General features: G+C 46.7%; 1 protein-coding gene across 1 annotated transcript in view; it reads left to right on the top strand.

Moving 5' to 3' along the window:
• Positions 1-17,508, top strand: part of LOC126157321 (mediator of RNA polymerase II transcription subunit 1.1) — a 1,177,938-nt gene that overhangs the window by 260,338 nt on the left and 900,092 nt on the right. The gene's annotated exons all lie outside the window — the stretch shown is intronic.

The following is a 17,508-nucleotide window of genomic DNA, read 5'->3' as shown; positions in this document are numbered from 1 at the left end:
CGAGACAGATTAATGGGAAGAGTTTTAGTAAAATAGCATCAGCTGGATATTTTGTTTTATTTTTGACATTAATCCAACGTAAATGAGCATAAATTAAGAATATACCTTGAAAGCTATCATTTTTTAAATATGGTATCACTCAGATGGCGTCTTTGGCTTAGCAGACATTATTGGAGACTGAGGGTGAATCCGTCCATAAAGCTGAAGAACAGCTCCAACGGAGTATTGCTTATTTCTTGGCGAATTCGCTTCATGAAATCATCTCTGGTTTTTGGATGGGTTTCCTAGAAATCTTTGGACTTGAGGTCTCCAAAGAAAAGAGCCTAAAACCGATAAATCTGCTGAACTGCGAAGCCACAGAACATCGCCACTTATTCTGATGAGACGACCTTGACATGTGAGTCCAGGCAAAGCCATTGACACTTCATCAATGTGAAATGCTGTACCATCCTGTTTGAAGAGCGTTTCTTCATTTGGATCATAGGAATCCCGGTCAGGTTCAGAAAATGTTACTAGCGTATCAGCAGAACGTTTAGATTTTATGATCACCGTGTTCAACGTCCAAAAGTGAGTTATAATTATTGCCCGAGATGATATTGCACATCAAACTGCAACTTTTTCTGAATAGAGTGGAGTTTCAAAGAGATTGTGTCGCTTTTCATCAGACCAGCATCGGAAGTTCTTTTAGGAAAACCACTACGGTGAAAGTGGCATCGTCACTCATCCATTAGTTGCGAACTCTGTATTTATTTTCTCCGTTAACGTGTGGCATTGCTTGTCAAAAGCGTTTGGGGTTATGTGATATAGAAGCTGGAGGGCTTGCACTAACTGTGTCTTGTATTGATGGTAGCGGAGGTCATTCTTCAAAATCCCTCTCGCTGACCGGCTACTGTGACATTTAACTGATTTCTACCGACTTGTTAGTAAAGTTTCACGCACACAGTCAGCATTCTCTTGGGTCCGGCTTGTTTTTACCCGACCATCCCTTTTCTTTGTAGTGCTAGCAGTGGCTTCAGAGTTTGTCGATCAAACGTTGATAGCGCTGGAAGTTGTTTCGGGAGCCAATGGAAGTAAATTGAGCTGTCGACAGAAATCGCGCTGACCTCCAACTAAACTACACGCCTTTACAGCAAACGCATGTTGTGCACTTGACCAGTACTCTATGGCTACGAAAACTACTGAAGTTTTCGCCTGTTTACAAAACCTACACCAAGTCCCCCACTCTCATAACCTCACACCACGGTAGCTACTAAAGTCCAAAATCTTCCCTTTAGATTGACTCACCCTCTAAGACAACGCATAGCACAAAACTTTCACTATTCATACACAAATGTCGCACATAACTTTCCTTCCTGACCTTAATAACTGTGGCGTCAGGTGGGCATCCAACCAAAAACTTAAATAAAAATTAAATTTGCAAAATCCTGAAAAAGTCCGCCCCCTGCCTCGTGAGATAAAAGCGATGTAAAAGAAGAAAGAATGACGAAGAAAAAGATGGGTTTTCGAAACTCCGTGAACAAGCTAATAATTTGAGCTTTGCCTTCTACAGCGTTCTTGATCTCCCGAACGAAACGAGTGAGCTAGCTTAGTTTCAAACGATCAGTAACCGTGATGATCGTCGTACTACAGAGTGATTTTTTCCACCGTGTAAAAACTCTAGGGACTGATCGATGGGAGGATACGGGATAAGAAAGGACTAATGAAATTATGCCCGGAAATGCATGGTTTCCATGCTAGAGACAATTTATTCAATCACACTTTGTTACAGAGACTGCGGTCTAACACGTGTTGTATTATGCAGCCACGGTTACAGTATGCACGGTTCCCTCCTAGAGGGTGGTACTTTTCCTCATACGTCATGGTGTAGCGTCCTCTCCTGCCATAGTAATTAGTACTGTCGTGTCCTATTCACTTCTCTTGCTGACTCACCTTGTAGTGGATGTGATACAGCGTCGTACACGACGGTTCTGTACTCAAATCGACAGGTTCCCGACATGGTGTTCACTTACCGAAAGGCAAATGGCAACGGGCGGCGGCTGGAAGGTTGTATCGGGAGACTTATCCCCCTCAGCAACAACCACAGCATTCAATGTTTGCAACAGTATTTCGCTGTTTGTTTGAGACAGTGTCCTTTCAGGAAGCAGGAAATCATGAAGGACGTACCCGAAATGTTCGGGCACCAGACTTGGAGGAAAATGTGATTAATACTGTGGAACACGACCGCCATGTCAGCACCAGGCAATTGGGCCGCCAGTACAGGGTAAGGCAGCCGACCGTGTGAAACATTCTCCGTAAAAACTGTTACTACCCTTATCACTTACAGCGAGTGCTCTGGGCTTACTAGCGACAGACTTTCCACATTGGGAGCAGTTTTGTCACTGCTTTCTTCATCAGGCAATCACATTCCGGGATTTGTGTCATCCATTTTGTTCACAAATGAGGCCACATATACGCGGAGTGGTACCTTTAACTTCCATAACAGTCATCTGTGGGACAGTGCCCATACGATATGGCGACAGCGAATCATCAGCATCGGTGCAGTGGTACTGGTGGGCCGGGATAATTGGCTATCGTATTTTGGGTTCAGTCTTCTATCCACGTCGCCTAACAGGCCGGAACTATTGGCATTTCTTGCGGGGCCTTTCGCCCCCCCCCCACCCCTCCCCCTACTAGAAGAAGTGCCGTTGATGATTCGAAGGGTTGTGTGGCTGCTACACGATGGTGCTCCAGCCCACTTCGCCGTTGAAGTTCGAACGCATTTCTATCGTGTCTTAACTGCTCGATGGCTCGGACCAGGATAGCCTGCTCGTTCACTGGATCTAAACCCGTGCGATTTCTCGTTATGGGGCCATCTCAAAAGTACCGCATATGCAGAGCATATTCCAGATGTGGAGACACTGGAGCAGCGTATTCATGTTGCCTTGGACACTATTCGGATGCAGCCTCGCTGATGTGAACTTGTGAGACAGAACATGCTACGGCGCGTACACACTTGCGTTGAGGCAAATGGAAACCATTTTTAAAACTTACTGTAACTGTGAGTGCATGGTACAGTGCATATTAGACCACATTCTCTGTAACAAAGTATGATTGAATAAATGGTCTCTAGCATGGAAACAATACATTTCCGGACATAAGTTCATTAGACCTTTTTTGTTCCATACCCTCTCACCGATCAATCCCTAGAGTTTGCACACGGTGGAAAAAATCACCGTGTTCATAATCAATTATTAAATGTTTTAATCTTCAGCAGGAGTCATTATATGAGCTGTACCATCTGGAACTAATTGGCCGTACCCTACCTTGACAGTGCTGTCCACTACCTTCTTCACATATGGTGAAGCTAACTGCAATAAGTTTGACCATTATGTTGTAATTTGACTGTGATTATATGAGTTGTTCGTAAATACGTCATGTCAACTGGGAGCAATGCGCTTTCGACGGGGAAAAGTAATTTGGAAAGCAACTCATTCAGGAAAAAATATGGAACTCCACGTCGTGCGCAGTATTTAGACATGAGGCATTTATTATAGCCGAGCGAGAAATAATTTCACGCTGGCAGTAACGCGATTTGCGGATGTTGGTATCGGACGTAACTCACGGATAACGGGCCTCCGTCTGAGAGGGTGCGGGAGTGCCCCCGGAAATATTATGGCGGCGAGGGCTGGTATTAGCAGTAAAAGCCCGCAATTACAGCGTGTCCCCCGATTGGTGCCCCGCCGACGATTACCCGAGGTGGCTGCTGCCGCTCCGTATCTCGCCCTGCGCCCACCCGCGGCTCCGTCCGCTCGTACAGGCCGGGCGGGGCGTTGACCGCTGTCGCCTTCTCTGCCACTCGACTTAGGCCTACGTGCTCGGGACGTAAAACCCTGCCTTCAGTAAAATGTTCCCCTAATGAACCACAAGTGTGGCGCAAAGTAGTACGAACACACAAATCCAGATATCTTGTGGCGCCGGCTGGAGTGGCCGAGCGGTTCTAGCCGCTACAGTCTGGAACCGCGCGACCGCTACGATCGCAGGTTCGAATCCTGCCTCGGGCATGGATGTGTGTGGTGTCCTTAGGTTAGTTAGGTTTAAGTAGTTCTAAGTTCTGGGGGACTTATGACCTCAGCTGTTAAATCCCATAGTGCTCTGAGCCATTTGAATCATACCTTGTGGCTTTTTGTGCAGTAATGTGTTGGAAGTAAGGAACTTTTTCTTTCCAGAGAAAGATAGGAAATGCTAAGGCCTCAAGTTAGCAGAGGCGCAACTGAACATTATACCAAAGGCTGAACATACCGTTACACTTCTTTCATGTAACACATGACCGATTTCGGGCTCTTATACGCCCATCTTCAGATGTCGTAACTTGGTGCAGTGACCCCTAGCTCCGCGGTGGACGTGTACTAGAAGCGGTGTGCTACCAACGAGAAGAAATTTTCGGTGCGCCTAGTGCCTCTGCAACCGTCAAGGCATTCTGTTGACTCCTCATAACATCGGACTTTATAGTGTTGTTACGAGAGCCAATGACCAGTGCTCACGTAGTTACGGTTTTCGTTAGTAACAGTCGCAGGTCTGCTAAGGATGCTTGGAGCTACTGTATGTAGAGTCATGACAGCATACAGAGGCCATGGGGAAACTTCATCTACCTAAAACAGTAGAACGAAAGAAAACTAAACTTTGAGACTAGAGAGCGCGCCAGTCTTTCTTATTCTCGGTTAGGACGAGAATGCCATCGAACAGGTGATGTGATTTTCGTGTTTCGATTATATTTATCGATTTGTAAGATATTTAGTCACTCGAATATCAAATACCTACTGTCGTCCCTAATTACCAATACAGGATCGTGGTACAGGCATCTGAGGTGTATCTATGCAGAAGTCTGTGTACACTACTGATCATTAAAATTGCTACACCACGAAGGTGACGTGCTACAGACACGAAATTCAACCGACAGGAAGAAGATGCTGTGATATGCAAATGATTAGCTTTTCAGAGCATTCACACGACGTTGGCGCCGGTGGCGACACCTACAACGTGCTGACATGAGGAAATTTTTTAAACCGATTTCTCATATATAAACAGCAGTTGACCGGCGTTGCCTGGCGAAACGTTGTTGTGATGCCTCGTGTAAGGAGGAGAAATCCATACCATCACGTTTCCGATTTTGATAAAGGTCGGATTGTAACCTATCGCGATTGCGGTTTATCGGATGGCGACACTGCTGCTCGCGTTGGTCGAGATCCAATGACTGTTAGCAGAATATGGAATCGGTGGGTTCAGGAGGGTAATACGGAACGCCGTGCTGGATCCCAACGGCCTCGTATCACTAGCAGTCGAAATGACAGGCATCTTATCCGCATGGCTGTAACGGATCGTGCAGCCACGTCTCGATCCTTGAGGCAACAGGTGGGGACGTTTGCAAGACAACAACCATCTGCACGAACAGTTCGACGAAGTTTGCAGCAGCATGGACTATCAGCTGGGAAACCATGGTTGCGGTTACCCTTGACGCTGCATCACAGACAGGAGCGCCTGCGATGGTGTACTCAACGACGAACCTGGGTGCACGAATGGTAAAACGTCCTTTTTTCGGATGAATCCAGCTTCTGTTTACAGCATCATGATGGTCGCATCCGTGTTTGGCGACATCGCCGTGAACGCACATTGGAACCGTGTATTCGTCATCGCCATACTGGCGTATCACCTGGCGTAATGGCATGGGGTGCCATTGGTTACACGTCTCGGTCACCTCTTGTTGGCATTGACGGCACTTCGAACAGTGGACGTTACATTTCAGATGTGTTACGACCCGTGGCTCTACCCTTCATTCATTCCCGGCGGAGTCAGGGATTTTCTCTGCCTCGTGATGAGTGGGTGTTGTGTGATGTCCTTAGGTTAGTTAGGTTTAAGTAGTTCTAAGTTCTAGGGGACTCATGACCATAGATGTTAAGTCCCATAGTGGTCAGAGCCATTTTCTACCCTTCATTCGATCCCTGCGAAACCCTACATTTCAGCAGGATAATGCACGACCGCATGTTGCAGGTCCTGTACGGGCCTTTCTGGATACAGAAAATGTTCGACTGCTGCCCTGGCCAGCACATTCTCCAGATCTCTCACCAATTGAAAACGTCCGGTCAATTGTGGCCGAGCAACTGGCTCGTCACAATACGCCAGTCACTACTGTTGATGGACTGTGGTATCGTGTTGAAGCTGCATGGGCAGCTGTACCTGTACACACCATCCAAGCTCTGTTTTGACTCAATGCGCAGGCGTATCAAGGCCGTTATTACGACCAGAGGTGGTTGTTCTGGGTACTGAATTCCCAGGATCTATGCACCCAAATTGCTTGAAAATGTAACCATATGTCAGTTCTAGTGTAATATATTTGTCCAATGAATACCCGTTTATCATCTGTGTTTCTTCTTGGTGTAGCAATTTTAATGTCCTCTCTATGTGCATACTGATCGAACAATCCACGGGTGTACTGCCGGTTCATATTGTCCAACAGCGATAATATTTCTGCGCTGAGACTTGTTGCTATCGCCAGGTACGGTGACGTACTGAGCTCCCGAGGGAGCGCGTCCCACTAACATCCCCTGCCCACGCGAGCCCCTCCCACCCGCGGCTCACGCCGGCGGCCGCGCGTCGGCGGTCGCGGACACGTTAGCGTCTGCGTTTGTAATAGTGTTGATGTATGTTCTCTGTCCGCCCTGGTCTCCAGATCGTTTCGTCTGCCGAGAGTCTTCTTAATTAAACTCAGCGCTGGTTCCCAAGTCTTGCTAAGATTATAGCCGCAATCCCTAGCAGCGCGTGATCAGCCGAGCGGTCTAAAGTGCTGCAGTCATGGACTGTGCAGCTGGTCCCGGCGGAGGTTCGAGTCCTCCCTCGAGCATGGGTGTGTGTGTTTGTCCTTAGGATAATTTAGGTTAAGTAGTGTCTAAGCTTAGGGACTGATGACCTTAGCAGTTAAGTCCCACAAGATTTCTCACACATTTGAACATTTTTTTTTCCGTAATCCCGGTTGATGAGATCGTCTCCGGTCTGAATTTCTAAAGTCTCCCTAACTACGCTACCTCAGTATCTGGAAGTCTGTGCCAAGATCCTGTATGTTCGTACCCTACGTCGCGATTCTCGGACAAACCGTGCACTGTCACCGCTGACTTGTTGGGATACGTCAGTCGAGTGTGCCACTGGTGTTCTTGCAATGATCTTCGACGGTGAGCACAGTCTGTCCAATACATGTCTTACCTCGCTGACATGGAATCTGGCATACGCCGGCCTTCTGGAAACGGAGATAATCTTTGACGCAACGAAAAATATTCGTGTTTTATTGGGTGAGCAAAAGACAGTTTTTGCTCTGTTCTTCAATATGCGTCACATTTTTACCGATAGTGCGCCGGTTTGGCTGCCTTTTACTCCGTGGCTTCTTCCGTCTCCACAGGCCGTACTTATGTGGTGGGCGGAGAGCACGCCTAATCTACCATTCTGTGACCTTTTTTTTCGGAATACGGTTCTGAGGTGTTCCAGCTGCTGGGGCAGACTCCCAGCGTCTGGAATGGTGCGCTCCCTGTGCACAAGTGTTTCGTAATACCTCATTCCTCAGCGAAGGGTGGTGGCAGCTGCCTGCATGCAAATACATGTCAGTCGAGGAGGAAGCCCTGGCGTCATCCAATTGGAAACTCGCACATTTTCCTCATCTGGCCCCATGGAAGGAACACACTCCTTGACTTTCTTACACATTTGAACTCGATACACCCCAACATAAAATTCACTATGATGACCGAAGCAGAAGGAAAATTATCATTCCTGGATGTCATGGTCAAGAAAAGAGCTGCTGGTACCCTCGGCCACGGTTTGTATCGTATGAAAACGCACACTGACCTGCATTTTCAGGTCACATTTAAACGAAAAATAAGTGGTAAAGCCTATGAAATTCCTTTAGGTGGCCATTTTGACCAGGAACGCAGTAGTGACGAGGAAGTTATGCGTCTTTTACTCCGCAATCTGCCTGACAGTATTTGGCGGACGGTACTCTGGGTGCCACTAACTATCTCCCCCCCCCCCCCTTCACTGTTCCACTCGCGAATGGCACGTGGAAAGAATGATTGTCGGTAACTCTTTGTAGGAGCCCCGATTTCTCGAATTTTCTCGTGGTGACCATTCCGAAAGCTGTATGCGGCAAGAAGCAATATATCGTCCAACTCTTCCCGGAAACTATTCTCTCCAAATTTTAATAGTAAACCTCTCAGTGATGCACAACTCCTCTCTCGTAGCTTCTGCCACTAGAATCTGTTCACCATCTCTCGCGTTGACTAAATGATCCCGAGATGAAATGCACCGCTCTTCGTGGATCTTCTCTATCTCTTCCATTAGTCCTACCTGGTAAGGATCCCAGACTGATGAGCGATTCTCAAGAATCGGTCGAACGAGCGCCTTCTAAGCCACTATTCGGCAGACCTAGAATCTCATCATTTCAATTGCATCGCGATGTTGAAGTATAAATCGGAGAAGTAAATAAAGCTCCTTGCAGTTTCTTTCACCGATTTAAAGCCGTATTTTTCCGATAAAAGGTACCATGTGTGTTTGTGTATGAGAGATCCAGGAACAATCAGACCGTTTTGGACACAAGAGGCAATTCTCGATGTGAATGTCCCTTTTACTTTGTCACACTGCTGCTTTTGTGTGTGTGTGTGTGTGTGTGTGTGTGTGTGTGTGTGTGTGTGTGTGTATCCAATTTAAAGTGCTTGTCAATCGACTGTCGGTTCATTTTGTGTCGAAGGCGTCATTGCATGACAATATTGGAGACGAATGACGTCATTTCGTAGTATCCTTGTCCTTAACGTCGGCCTCTGAAACTGCAGGTACGTCGTCGTTTATTCCATAGTCAGATCTTCCGCAAAGCAAATACATCTAATGGACAAAAACCACATGGGTCGGTCAGACGCTCTGTAGCTCAGCAAAAGAGATGGACTGAAAATCATTTCTTATAACTTGAGAAAAGGAAAAAGGCCGTTACACGCTGACATTGGTGCCGATCCCACTCCGTTCACACTCGCGTACTTTGTATGACTAACCAAAATTTCTTTTACACAAAATGCGTATTGCAGTAGGTAATTTCTGCTATAAGTTACTATAGGTCTGTTAATCGTTTGAAATGAAATACGTAATTTTGAAGATAATCGTGATTGCTAAACCTTGTTCTTGGTATACTACCACACATCTTAGAGTAACCACATCTGCTGATATATTCTGCAACTTCCTCGGCATTGGTGCATTCCGCACGCCACTTTGTGATGTGTAACGGAGAGTACTTGGTGTACCACTGTCATATCTTCTCCGTTGCTGCCATAGTCACAAATGATGCACAGGAAAAAGGATTGGTGGTAAGACTCTGTGTGAGCTCGTATCTCTCTAATTTTATGTTCATGGCCTTTTCGCGGAGTACGTTGCCACGAGCAGTACATCGACTGACATTACTCGGCACGTATGCTCTCAGAATATTAACAGTAAATTCCACCACCTCTGTTGTAGTTTCTGCCCCTGGAATTGGATGAGCATCTAAACAAGTATGTGGTGAAATGCGCTGCTCTTCTATTGATCTTCTTCATTTCCTTAATCTGTCCCATCCTGCAGAAGTTCCTAACTGACGAGCAAGAGTCAAGTATTGGTCGAACGAGGTTTTCTAAGCTACTTCCTTCAAGGGTGGACCACACGTACTGAGAATTCTTACAATGAATTTCTACCTAACATCAGCCTTTTCTACGATTATTCTTATGTGTTGAACACCTAAAAATAGGTGCTTTTCGTATTTCTTCCAACTAAAATATGAATTAACGCGAAATCTAATGATCTCGTTTTATTCTTTACACTTTTGTCTTTAAGAAAGCAATTTTGTGTCAACATCGGAAGCTCCCTGTAACCGCTGTACGAGGTGGAAGACACTGCAACCGACGTATTGGTCATCGGTAGAAACTTCCCAAGCTCTGCTATTGGGCCTGTAACAAACTGATTTTGTGTAAGTCATTTTCAATATATTTCCTATCAGCAGACATTGGACAGTTGAAGAATAGCGAGTTCTATCAAACTGGTGGCGTGCTGAAATAAATGTCATTTTCTTCGCCCAAAAAATCGGGACAATAGCGTGCACCGAAAATAGACTTTTGAAGATAACGCAAAACGGTTGCGTACGTTCATGAAGAATTCAGTCTAGGCCGGCATTTAATTCCGGTCAAAATCGTATGTACTGTTACCAAAATTATATTTCCCGCCAGTCTGAAAAATACTGTTTCGAGAAAAATGCAATTCAAGTTGTGGGTTAAATTTTTTTGTAGTTAAGTCAAACGTATGTCTAGTTAGTGTTCCCCGAAAATACAGTAATCCTTATAGATCCAAAAGGAAGCCCTCCTCCATCTTCTTCGTGACCATTGTGGTTCTGCAGGTCTCTTTGGCAGCTTCTGTCATGCAAATGGTTCAAATGGCTTTGAGCACTATGGGACTTAACATCTGAGATCTTCAGTCCCCTAGAACTACTTAAACCTGACTAACCTAAGGACATCACACACATCTATGCCCGAGGCAGGATTCGAACCTGATCGTAGCAGTCGCGCGGTTCCGGGCTGAAGCACCTAGAACCTCTCGCCCAACGCGGCCGGCTTCTGTCATCCACTGCTCTGCTTACTCGATACGCGTTTCACCCGTTGTTGTGCAGCAGTTGTAATACACTGGTCCTATCCCAAGTTTTAGAACGTTCGTAGTTTCCGTAATGCCTGTTACGTCGTCGTGAAAATACATGCTGCCACATTGGCCGCCATGTCGTCTATTTTTTTCATGCTGTAAATGGTTTTCGGAGACACTTTATCACACATCGCCTTGTAATTCGGCAACGGAGTTTTGGCAAACTCGGGATAGACGCTATTATAAGAACGTTTAAACCGATAAAAGTTTTTTGAAATTTTCAAAAAGGACTATCCCCATAATGTGATTGTACACATGTTAGATACTGCATAGAAACCAGTGCATTGAGACCATCTGGATATAAGAATTCCAGTATATGTTTTAAATTAAATAGTGAGGTGATCTCTGTCGCTGTGGCACTAATGCTGCGTATCTCTGTGCTTGGCCAATTTTTGATAAGTTCCATGTCTAATGTCGATCTTAAAGACAGAACGTCAGACACGGACACAGTGGAAGTTCCGGAAATCTAAGCACGGTACGTGTGAATAGCAGCCGACGTGTTGTGATTGCTACGCCTCATTACCCGTGTGGGAGGCATACGGCCTGCCCGTGTACCCTGCGGCCGCGGGCCAGCAGGTGGGCGGGCGTGGGCGGCGCGGCGGCGCTGTGTTTCGACGTCGCATCGATCAGCGGGGGCGGCAGCCCCTCTTTGTGCGGGCGGTGGCGGCGACGCCGGCTTGGGGGCAATTACCCATCAATTACCGGCCGCCTGATGGCTGTATCGCGGGCCTGCAGCTAATGCCGCGGTGACGCCGCTCCGCACCAGCGCCCAACCTAAGGTCTCCCCACCAGAAGCGGACAGCCAGCTCCATCCCAGAGGCAGCGTCTAATCGCGCAAGCTACAGTCAACACACATTCACGTCAAACGTGCAGCACATTTCACGAATTCACGCGTGGTTATAACTAAAGTACATCTCACAGAGGTCCAGTGTGGGCTGTAATTATCATATGGCAGTGCAACTTGATAGATATGCTAATGCATTAACGCGGAATCGGTTTGCGCTGGAAAAAAATTAGTTCCAGTTTTTGCCACCAGGTGCAAATCTGGCGCTTCGAATGCGAGAAAGATGTGTATAAATGTAACAGGTTAGGAGTGGGACGTGGGAAGATAAGGTCAAACTTGTGATAAAGGCACAATGTCCAATTTTATTATTACTTGCCGCTTACTCAGTTTGTTCAGTATGAGAACCAGAGACGTCGATAAGATGCTGCCGCCATAAGACGACGTGATTAACAGTTGATCGCAGCAGTTATGGTGGAATTTGAGCACTGTTCCCGTCTAATGGTCTTCAGAACAGGAAGAGCGGAGCTTGTCCCTGATAAACGCGTTCTTTTAGATATCCCTAGATATTGAGAGTCTCTGTGTATTTTGATGTTACAGAAGCGAAATAATGTAAAATCGTATGATACGTGGATTTTAGAAAAATAACACGAAGATGAATTGACACCACAGCACCCTAAATTTCCACAGCAGCTTTTGATAATATTTGCACTTTATTATTTCTGTTGTGTCCTCAGTGAATGTCACTATGAACTTTCTTGCCGGTTAATTCGAGAGTGCCTTAAATTTCCACGGAATATCTTTGTGGCTGTAGGCACGAAGGTGGGTGGAACCATTTTCAGCACCTGAGATCGCCTTGTCGGCTGCGTTCTGTGACGACCGGGTCCGACCTCAGACTGGTGTTTCCCTTCAGCGGGGCTGGTGCGGTGCTGCGACAACGGGGCAGGCGTGCGCCGTGCTTTTGTGAGCGCCGTGCAGACGCAGGTGGGCCGGCCGACGGCGCACGCAGCGCTGCCGGCCCAGAGGTAATTAAGCCCGCGCCGGGCCGCCCCGCCCACGCACCGGCTCGTCCTTTTTTCTAATTAGTCCCCGGCGGGCGCGACAGGCTGACAGGCGGGCAAACGCAGCGCACAAATTGCCCGCGCCCTCCTTGCGCGCGCCTCCCTCTCTGGCTGGCTAGCGGACACCAGCGACACCTGTCGCACCGTGACGCAGGGCCCCACCCCACCCCACCCCACCACCACGTTATCTCGCCGCCTATACCAGCTTTCCAAGCCTTTGTGTTCGTTTTTTTCTTTTTTTCGGTACTTACTTCACGTGTGGGTCCATAGCCTAGGCGTGATTTCTGTATGATAAAGCCATTTTCAGCGTTCACCATACGCCGTCAAATTCTTTGTTACCGGATGATCCTCATCACTACAGCATGTGTTTCACTGAGGTGATAAAAATCATGGTATAGCCATAGGTAAATCTATACAGATGACAGTAGTATCGCGTACACGTGGTATAAAAGGACAGTGCATTGGCGGAACTGGTATTTGTACTAAGTTGATTCTTGTGAAAAGGTTTCAGATGTGATTGTGGCCGCACGACGGTAAGTAACAGGTTCTGAAAGAGGAACGCTAGTTGGGGCTAGAAGCATGGAACATTCCATTTCGGGAATCGTTAGAGAATTCCATATTCTACATCTACATACATACTCCGCAATCCACGATACGGTGCGTGGCGGAGGGTATCTCGTACCACAACTAGCATCTTCTCTCCCTGTTCCACTCCCAAACAAAACGAGGGAAAAACGACTGCCTATATGCCTCTGTACGAGCCCTAATCTCTCTTATCTCATCTTTGTGGTCTTTCCGCGAAATGTAAGTTGGCGGCAGTAAAATTGTACTGCAGTCAGCCTCAAATGCTGGTTCTGTAAATTTCCTCAGTAGCGATTCACGAAAAGAACGCCTCCTTTCCTCCAGAAACTCTCACCCGAGTTCCTGAAGCATTTCCGCAACACTCGCGTGATGATCAAACCTACCAGTAACAAATCTAGCAGCCCGCCTCTGAATTGCTTCTATCTCCTCCCTCAATCCGACCTGATAGGGATCCCAAACGCTCGAACAGTACTCAAGAATAGGTCGTATTAGCGTTTTATAAGCGGTCTCCTTTACAGATGAACCACATCTTCCCAAAATTCTACCAATGAACCGAAGACGACTATACGCCTTCCCCACAACTGCCATTACATGCTTGTCCCACTTCATATCGCTCTGCAATGTTACAGCCGGCCGGAGTGGCCGAGCGGTTAAAGACGCTACAGTCTGGAACCGCACGACCGCTACGGTCGCAGGTTCGAATCCTGCCTCGGGCATGGATGTGTGTGATGTCCTTAGGTTAGTTAGGTTTAAGTGGTTCTAAGTTCTAGGGGACTTATGACCACAGCAGTTGAGTCCCATAGTGTTCAGAGCCATTTGAACAATTTTGCAATGTTACGCCTAAATATTTAATCGACGTGACTGTGTCAAGCGCTACACTACTAATGGAGTATTCAAACATTACAGGATTATTTTTCCTATTCATCTGCATTAATTTACGTTTATCTATATTTAGAGTTAGCTGCCATTCTTTACACCAATCACAAATCCTGTCCAAGTCATCTTGTATACTCCTAGGCCGGCCGTGGTGGCCGTGCGGTTCTAGGCGCTGCAGTCCGGAACCGCGGGACTCCTACGGTCGCAGGTTCGAATCCTGCCTCGGGCATGGATGTGTGTGATGTCCTTAGGTTAGTTAGGTTTAAGTAGTTCTAAGTTCTAGGGGACTGATGACCTAAGATGTTAAGTCCCATAGTGCTCAGAGCCATTTGAACCATTTTTTTTGTATCCTCATACAGTCACTCAACGACGACACTTTCCCGTACACCACAGCATCATCAGCAAACACCCGCACATTGCTCTCCACCCTATCCAAAAGATCATTTATGTAGACAGAAAACAACAGCGGACCTGCCACACTTCCCTGGGGCACACCAGATGATACCCTCACCTCCGAGGACAACGTACTGGGTGCTATTACTTAAGAAGTCTTCGAGCCACTCACATACTTGGCAACCAATCCCATATGCTCGTACCTTAGTTAGGAGTCTGCAGTGGGACACCGAGTCAAACACTTTCCGGAAGTCAAGGAATATGGCATCCGTCTGATACCCTTCATCCATGGTTCGCAAGATATCATGTGAAAAAAGGGCGAGTTGCGTTTCGCAGGAGCGATGCTTTCTAAAGCCATGCTGATGCATGGACAGCAACTTCTCTGTCTCAAGGAAATTCATTATATTCGAATTGAGAATATGTTCGAGAATCCTGCAACAAACCGATGTTAAGGATATTGGTCCGTAATTTTGAGGATCCGTCCTTGTACCCTTATTATATACAGGCGTCACCTGCGCTTTTTTAGAGTCACTCGGGACTTTACGTTGGGCAAAAGATTCGCAATAAATGCAAGCTAAATAAGGAGCCAATGCAGTAGAGTACTCTCTGTAAAACCGAACTGGAATCCCGTCAGGACCTGGCGATTTATTTATTTTCAACCCATTCAGCTGCTTCACAACCCCTGGGATGCCTATCACTATGTCCTTCATACGGAAATCTGTACGAGACTCAAACGGCGGTATGTTTGTACGATTCTCCAGCGTGAAAGATTTCTCAAATGCTAAATTTAAAATTTCAGCTTTCGTTTTGCTGTCTTCCGTTGCCAGGCCAGACTAATCAGTGAGTGACTGGATGGAAGCCTACAACCCGCTTACCGATTTTACGTAAGACCAGAATTTCTTTGGGTTTTCAGCAAGATCTTTTGCTAAGGTATGACGGTGATAATAGTTGAATGCTTCGCGCATCGCTCTTTTTACAGCAGCACGAATCTCTACTAACTTTTGCCTGTCCTCATTCTCCCTATCTTTCTTGTACCGCGAGTGCAACTGCCTTTGCTTCCTGAGCATTCTCCGAATTGCGCTGTCAAATCACGGTGGGTCTTTTCCGTCCGTAACCCAGTTTTTCGGCACATACTTGCCCAATGCTTGATTTACAATGTGTTTAAAATTTGTCCATAATTCTTCCACGTCCATGGTATGCTAAATCCATTTTCAGCGTCCCCCATAGGCCGTCAAATTCTTTGTTACCCGATGTTCCTCACTACAGCATGTGTTGCACTGAGGTGATAAAAATCATGGGATAGCCATATGTATCTATACAGATGACAGTAGTTTCGCGCACACGTGGTATAAAAGGACAGTGCATTGGCGGAACTGGTATTTGCACTAAGTTGATTCTTGTGAAAAGGTTTCACATGTGATTGTGGCCGTACGACGGGAAATAACAGGCTCTGAAAGAGGAACGCTAGTTGGGGCTAGTGCATGGAACATTCCACTTCGGAAATTGTTAGAGAATTCCATAATCTGCGATCTACAGCGTCACAAGTGTATCGATAATACCAGATTTCAGGCATTACTTCCTACGCCACGGCCAATGTAGTGGCCGACGGCCTTCACTTAACGATCGAGAGCAGCGGCGTTTGCGTAAAGTTGTCAGTGCTAACAGACAAGCAATACTTCATAATACTTAGGACAGTGCGGCGAAATTTGGCGGTAATGGGCAATGGCAGCAGACGATCGATGCGAGTGCTTTTACTAACAGCGGATGATGCTGTAATATACAGAGAAGTTGCAGCATTAGAAAATTGTTGCGAAATGCATGAAGATCTGCAGCGGATAGGCACTTGGTGCAGGGTGTGGCAACTGACCCTTAACATAGACAAATGTAATGTATTGCGAATACATAGAAAGAAGGATCCTTTATTGTATGATTATATGATAGCAGAACAAACACTGGTAGCAGTTACTTCTGTAAAATATCTGGGAGTATGCGTGCGGAGCGATTTGAAGTGGAATGATCATATAAAATTAATTGTTGGTAAGGCGGGTACCAGGTTGAGATTCATTGGGAGAGTCCTTAGAAAATGTAGTCCATCAACAAAGGAGGTGGCTTACAAAACACTCGTTCGACCTATACTTGAGTATTGCGCATCAGTGCGGGAACCGTACCAGGCCGGATTGACGGAGGCGATAGAGAAGATCCAAAGAAGAGCGGCTCGTTTCGTCACGGGGTTATTTAGTAACCGTGATAGCGTTACGGAGATGTTTAACAAACTCAAGTGGCAGACTCTGCAAGAGAGGCGCTCTGCATCGCGGTGTAGCTTGCTGTCCAGGTTTCGAGAGGGTGCGTTTCTGGATGAGGTATCGAATATATTGCTTCCCCCTACTTATACCTCCCGAGGAGATCACGAATGTAAAATTAGAGAGATTAGAGCACGCACGGAGGCTTTCAGACAGTCGTTCTTCCCGCGAACCATACACTACTGGAACAGGAAAGGGAGGTAATGACAATGGCACGTAAAGTGCCCTCCGCCACACACCGTTGGGTGGCTTGCGGAGTATAAATGTAGATGTAGATTAGACATCGCCTACAGTGCCTCTCTTGCGCTTTTGACCGTAATGGATGGACCCTAGACGACTGGAAAACCGCGGCCTGGTCAGATGAGTCCAGATATCAACTGTTAAGAGCTGATGGTAGGTTTCGAGTGAGGCGCAGACCCCACCAAACCATGCACCCAAGTAGTCAACAAGGCGCTATGCAAACTCATGGTGGCTCCACAGTGGTGCAGGCTGTGTTTGGTTGGAATGGACTTGGTCCTCTGGCTCTGGTCCAAAGGAACCGATCATCGGCTCAAAATGGTTATGTTCGGCTGCTTGGAGACCACTCACAGCCATTCATGGACTTTTGTGGATGACAATGCGCCATGTCACCTGGCCACAGTTGTTTGCGATTTGTTTGAAGAACACTCTGGATAATTCGAGCGAATGATATGAACACCCATATCGGCCGTAATGAATCCCATCGGACATTCATGGGTCATAATCGAGAGGTCAGTTGGTGCACAAAATCCTGCACCGGCACCACTTTCGGAATTATGGA

Source organism: Schistocerca cancellata, chromosome 2, assembly GCF_023864275.1.
Source record: "Schistocerca cancellata isolate TAMUIC-IGC-003103 chromosome 2, iqSchCanc2.1, whole genome shotgun sequence".
Taxonomy (NCBI): domain Eukaryota; kingdom Metazoa; phylum Arthropoda; class Insecta; order Orthoptera; family Acrididae; genus Schistocerca; species Schistocerca cancellata.
Note: the sequence above shows the minus strand (reverse complement) of the source record. Positions and strands in the feature narration are given on the sequence as shown.